Consider the following 6565-nt stretch of genomic DNA (forward strand, 5'->3'; position numbering starts at 1 on the left):
AAATTTTATTTGCAGGTTTTTAGCTCAAGCGATTTGCAGTTAGCTCTGAATCAATCCTTAATCAATGCTCTACATGCAGTAATCATTCCTAAATATCAGATCTCAAAAACAATCATATATCAATCACTTCTTAAACAGAGTATATACTTATGAGCTGGGTTGATGAGGAAGGGGTTTGAAATTGTCCAAATCGTTTAAAATCCTTTTTGGAAGAAAAGACTTCAAGTTGGTGCCTGGCCAGAAGCGACCACACCCAAAGTCCAGTCCGTTGCTGCTGCAGTGAAGTTGGGGAAAAAGGAGAAGTCCAAAAGAGTGAAGTTATCCACTTCTGATTGACTGTCCTTCTTTTATAATCCTTACTGTTCGTCAGGCTTCATTTTAGAAATCCAACAGCTCAGGCACCTCCAATCTTCAACCGACAATGCAGGGAGAATTCTCTCAGAGACAGTTTGAAATCAATTAAATGTCCACATTTGGGTTGGCTTAGTCCAAAGAGCAGACCTGTCTAGGTGCTGAGAAGGGCTCCGCAGAATCTCGTACGATGTTTTCGTGCAACTCCTTATATATGTTGTCTAAGACACATCCTAGTTTTAACAACAACAACATGACAAATCATCACCCCACTGCTCTTATTACCAATTATGGTATTAGGCTTTATTCAATACCTCATTTCTCGTAATACATGGCTTGTTTGGTACTTTCCAGTTAAGATTATTTTTAACTTGTTTTTCTCCTCTTGTTCCCTCTTATTCCTAGGCAACAGATTTCAGTTCCTCATTTCCCTTGCTCAGTGATTTTCCAAGATTTCACAACTTTGTATTACACTCTGAATCATTTCTGTGTTACACACATACTTATCAACCTTAGGTAGAAATCATACAGATTATTTGTTATATTTCATAATTCAACCTTTAACAGCCTAGTAAATTGCAATCATAAATGCCCACATAGTATCAGGCACAGGCCATCGAATAACCAAAATCTCAACCTTAATCCACTGTACTTGACACCCCCTTCTTGAGATTGCAGGTTACTTTTCGATGACTTTACAGATCACCGTCCCAGGAATCATCAGAGATCGTTTCCAAAAGGGCCGGAACATAGTGCTCACTTGGTGTTTCAATGCCTTCGAGCTGATTCTCCGAATGCTGTGCTAGCCCAGGTTCTCTCGGCCATTCCGTCGCGTCGAGCTGCTCCAACATTGCTACCAATGTGGGTGCTTCTTCCACTGGAACGCCCAAGGGCTCCGATACAGGAGAGGGCTCTTGTAACTGTTGTTCCACAGCCTCAGCCATCTCTTCCAGGTGTGCCTCGTTACCCCCGTCTTCGTTCTCCACGCCGGCGTCATCGAAGTCCGTCTGCGTCTCCACGTCCCGATGTTCTATTAGGGATTCTGCCGATGACTGCGGTGCTGCTGATAGGGGTGTACGGGGTCCTGCCTGGTATGGTGTAGGTAGCTGCCGAGCGCCTGCTATCAAGATTCGCCCATCCAAAGAATGGGTTGTGCGAAGGCGAGATCTGTCGTGGAACTCCCAAATGCGGGTGTAGGTTGGTGTGTAAAATCCCCCCACAACGACGCGTGGTATCCACGTTGTTCCTCTGTTCCAGAACGAACTCCAGATGATTCTAGCTTGTTCTTCAAGCTCCATGGCCGTTTCTACTGGCACTTGTGTGGTCATAGTTACTTGGAGGACGCCATGGACTGCATGCGGGTGAGAGTCTTCCATGTAGCACCTGGAACATTGCATTCTTACTCCTAGGTTCCACAGACAACCAGCCTCTCTCAGCGTGGCTCCGCACCCGCTGCATCCTGCGTCCTCCTATAATCAAACAACAAAATCAATTAATAATGATTAATTGTTTTCCATTTCTTCTTCTCATTTTCATGCAAGCGGAGCGTTGGTCAAGCTTCTTTTTTGGATCAGGCTAGGGTTCCTCCTCCTTGAACCCTACTGCTGATCAGATCAAGCCAGCCGCTCCTTCTTTCTGGAGGTGGGGTTCTTCCCGCCATCCGGGCTTGGACTCGGGGATAGAAGATGGGATATAGCATGAACCATCCAGCCATGGAGACCGATCCCTCAGCCCCAGCACAGCAGGCGGACGTCAGGACTATCCAGCCCAGGGCCCATATGGTTCCAGTGATGACCCGGTCAAGCTGACACCATCCTGGCCTCCCGTATCTGACCAACGTCCAGGTCAGTAGATACGCCAGGAAGACAGCCAACGATACTCCTTCAAACAGGTAGCCGATGTTCCATCTGTCTCCGATGACGTCCACTGCGATGTCAAGCAGCAACCAAATCAGCAACGCCACCGTTCTAATCACCCCTCTTCTGTTGGTTTCAATGTCGGTGCGTCCCAGTAAGTAGATGACGCACCAGGACAGGGTGATCTTCATTCTTTGCATCATGATTGTTTCCATCAACGCCTTGAAGAAGCCGATAAATAAGGCTATAATCCTCAAGGGTTGCTTGGTAGACCAATCTCCACTGCAGCAGAATGCCAACCATATACACTCGAAAATCCAGAAATCAATACTTTTAAACTTGATTTCTGGCTCTTGGGACTCAGTGCAATTCTGGAGATAAGTTGGAACTGTACTTACTCCTATGAACATGGTAGTGGCAGTAGTTGCTGCAGACATGGTACTTGCGTTGCTGGTGGTGCTCATCCTTCCGCTGTGGTGTTGCCTCGGCTCTCCCCGATCTCGAACTGACCACTTCCTCTTTGCGCTCCGCTGGTTATATCTTTTAACCCCGCCCCCTTCGGGCGGGTTCCTTCGTCTCCTGCTTACTTTCTTATCCATACATGGTAACATAAATCTTGATTGGGTGATTATTTTTAACAAAGCTGTAGCTAGCAAAAAGCATTGGGCTGCCTTTGTGACGAGGTTAACGCCTTCCAGTATCGTTTTCAGAGTGGAACTTCCTCGTACATGTGTTCCACGCCCCTCGTCCAACGTCGGTTGTCGGCCGTCCTGGCTCTTCCTTCTCTGGGCGAACCACTATCCGGCTCTTTCCGAACTGGTTGAGGGAAGAGATGCCCATACAGGATGAACCAAACGATCAGGGGTAGGTTGGTGGTGACTTCCAGTATACTCATGATACTCAGAATTCCCCAGCCAAATCCCCACAGGCACAGTCGCAGTAACTTGAGTGCCCACCTTGAAGCATGGCTGCCCTTCAACTTGCTGACTTGGGAGTACATGTAGCTCAGTAAGCCCACAACCACCAGTCCCTCTAGTACCAGCCTAGCCCAATATGCTACTGGGTACCACATTGAGGCCAAGTCCAGTACCAGCCAGATGACTAGTATGATCATTCTCATAATTCCTCTTTTGGTGGTATCGATCTTGAGCCTCCCAAGAAGGAAGGCGACGAACCAGGACGTGGTGTAAACAGGCTCACCTCTCCACACGTTTACTAGCAGTACTCGTACCATCCCTTCAACCAGACAAAGGACCCTGAATGCCTGACTTCCAGCCCAGAGTCCTGTACAGCAGAAGACAAACCATATTACTTCTAAGGTGACGAACTCCGTGACCTTTCCCTTGAAGTCTTTAATCTGCCAGGGTGGTGCTGTGGTTGATCCAGTCCAGTTTCCTGTTTCTGTGGTCATGTCGAAGGCTTCAATGCTGATTGTGGTCTCCCTTGTCACGCAGGCAGGTCCCATTGTGGGTTCATGTTGGCAAATAGAACCCTTTACTCGCGAGGTGATCCTTCCTCGCGTAGGAGGAGCTCCAACTCCTCCCGGTTTCTGGGCGTAGCTCCTTCCTTCCGCCCCCTTCTGCAGAGTCCCCTGACTCCCGTCTTGATCAGACCTCCCAGGAGTGGCACCAACAGAATGACTCCTATTCCAATCAAGGCATAAGGCAGAAGCGATCTTATAATCTCCCAAAGCTCTGATCCCAGAGCTTTTGCTCCATCTTCTATCTTCTCTATTATTTCCTTGGGTACTTCCTCAATACCCTCAAGCACGGTTCTTCCGTACAGTTCTGCCACTGTACAGTCGCGCCCTTTGCACTGCAACAAATGTTCCTGTGGCATTTCACAAGTTCCATTGTTGTACATTTTGTTAGGTCCGATCCATTCGAACCCCTCTACTTCTTTCCCATCGCATAGGCTTTTACGGAATGCATATTCCTCCAGCCTGGTGAGTTCTGCTTTACTTACTGCAGGTATCACTTTCCCAGTTAGTTGGCGCTGTTTCACCATTGGACCTAGTAGGGCTTTTACACAACCGTACCTTCCTGGTCCTGGCGCCCGTTGCCACTCTGGTTGTTTCTGCTTTCTTCTAGTCAGGTTTCCCAATATGTGGACATCGTTTCTTACCCAGGTGGCGCCCTGCTGATAGGCCTCGTAAGCTCCGTCATACCATTCAGTACAGTCGTTACTCCAGCCTTCTAACTCACTGCAGGGTCTACGTGCCAACTCTATGGTGCAGGTGTCGTTGGCCCGATTACATCTCATTTTCCACGGTCTCGGGGTTAAGGTCACACTCGGTCTAATGCCAGTCCATCTATACCATTCATAGAGGCCTTCCCCTGTGGAATAGACTGTAGCCACATATTGATACTTAATCCAATAATTCTTCGTTTGTGACAGGCATGGTAAAACCCAGGCTTCGGTTTCCTCTTTCTGCAGCCCCCACCACGTCCGAGTCTTATCAGGGGCGTCCCAAAACAGCGGCCACTGCTCCAGCACCCCCTTCATGGTGTTATGGCTCTTCATCCTGGAACAATTGTACTTCCAATATCCCTCGTCCCATGCTCCTACCTGGGTAATGTCACATCTCGGCGACGCCCAGTACTGCGACACTGTTCCTTCACCTTTTGAGTAGTCCTTCCCATCAAGATCTTCAGCCATTCTCTTCAGAACACACTTGTCGATTTTGTCAAAGTCTCCTGATGGTGCAGACCATAACTCATCAGGGGTAGGGATCTTTTGGACATACTTTTCTGATCTCTCTGGGCCTCCCAGTTGGTTGGGTTGCGTCACGGTGTCGGTAGTTGCCCTCAAATGGGTGACTCCCTTCCTCCATACCCATGGTAAACTCTGATTCAGCCAGTCGTCAATCCAGATACCCCCAGAATCGGGTGGATCCCCCTTCCTTCTCGTCCTCCTCCCGAACCAGTCATTACTCCAGATTCCCCAAGTCTTTTCCTCGACCTGGCTCAGAACCAGATAGTGCTGTTTTTTGCACACTATAGGCCCCAAACTCCAGTGACAGGGATCAAGCTTGAAGACTTTCTCCTCCATACACCTCCTCATTCTCTGCTGATCAGCTTCTGAAACCTGGGGAGGCCTTTTCTGGACCGGTTGTAGCCTTTTCCTCATTCCTGGCTTTGGTGTGGAGTTGCTGGCTGTTGTAGAGTTATTCCCACGGGTTGTGGGAAACTCTTCGGTGCCGTTATTCTCATGCCCGTCGAGTTGGGTCTGCATATCACATGTTAGATTCAGGTTTCCCCAAAAACCCTCCGGTTTAAGGATAGTTGCGTGACATTGCTGCGGAAGTTCATGAGCTGGCAGAGTCACCTCTTCAGCCCAGTAGGTTATCTTCCTTCCTCTGACACATGCCTGCATGTAGTACCAATACGGGCTTTGTCCATCCACTCGGATCCAATTAACTTGCACCATACGAGTCTCATTTTGTTGAGGGATGATGCCATGCAAAAGCAGTGTCTCACCTTGAGAGTCAATTGCTTCGATTACTCCCCCTCCTTCTCCTCTCTGGGAGTCAAAGAATTGCAGTAACGTTGAAACATTAAAAGCCGACACTGCTTCCGTGCAGTTCTCCTCTCCGTTTTCATCACAAATTAAGGAGAAATTCCTTATTGTGACTATTTCCTTTTTGACCTTCCAACAGGTCTGATTATATCTCTCAGTGGAAGTGTAACTGATCCTCACATGATCATTCTCCCAAAGTCCACTTCCATGACAATACAAAAATATCAAAATAGCAGAAAGTCCCAGAAAGCCGACTACAGTTTTAAAAATAATTCCTTTTGCAGGACAGAATAGAGTTCTTTCAGCCATGCTGCTCACCTCTCAAGGCCTCAGGTGGTGAATGGATTTAGGCCTTTCAGGGCTCAGTGTTAATCACAGCCAGTAGCTCCTCCCCTTGTCTCCAGGTGACAGAGGAACCACTGTTACCCGGGGTCGTGGTGAGTGCAGATGTCCTAATGGGTCCCTCCACAGCCGAGCTATCATGAGCGGTCTCATCAACGGCCAAGGGTGGTCTCCAGCACAGTTGTGCACCTTGTAATTTTCTTTAATATATGGGTCGAAGCCCTTCCACATCCAACGATAGCGGGTGATGATGACTTTTCCCGTAGGCTGCCGTTGATTCTCTGGCCGTACTATCGCGAGTTCAGCACATAGGGGTTCCCCACCGCGGTCCACAAGTTCCACCACCTTGCCCCAGATCTCAGGCCTTGTTGCAGGGCTGATGATTATGTCCCTACTTACTTTTGGGAGGCTGCTTATAGACTGCCGATCATTGGGATAGTCTTTCTCCTGCACCTTCAGAGGTAAATGCTGGTTTTCCATAATGATCCTTTCTGGAT

The sequence above is a fragment of the Archocentrus centrarchus genome, unplaced genomic scaffold, assembly GCF_007364275.1.
Source record: "Archocentrus centrarchus isolate MPI-CPG fArcCen1 unplaced genomic scaffold, fArcCen1 scaffold_76_ctg1, whole genome shotgun sequence".
Taxonomy (NCBI): Eukaryota; Metazoa; Chordata; class Actinopteri; order Cichliformes; family Cichlidae; genus Archocentrus; species Archocentrus centrarchus.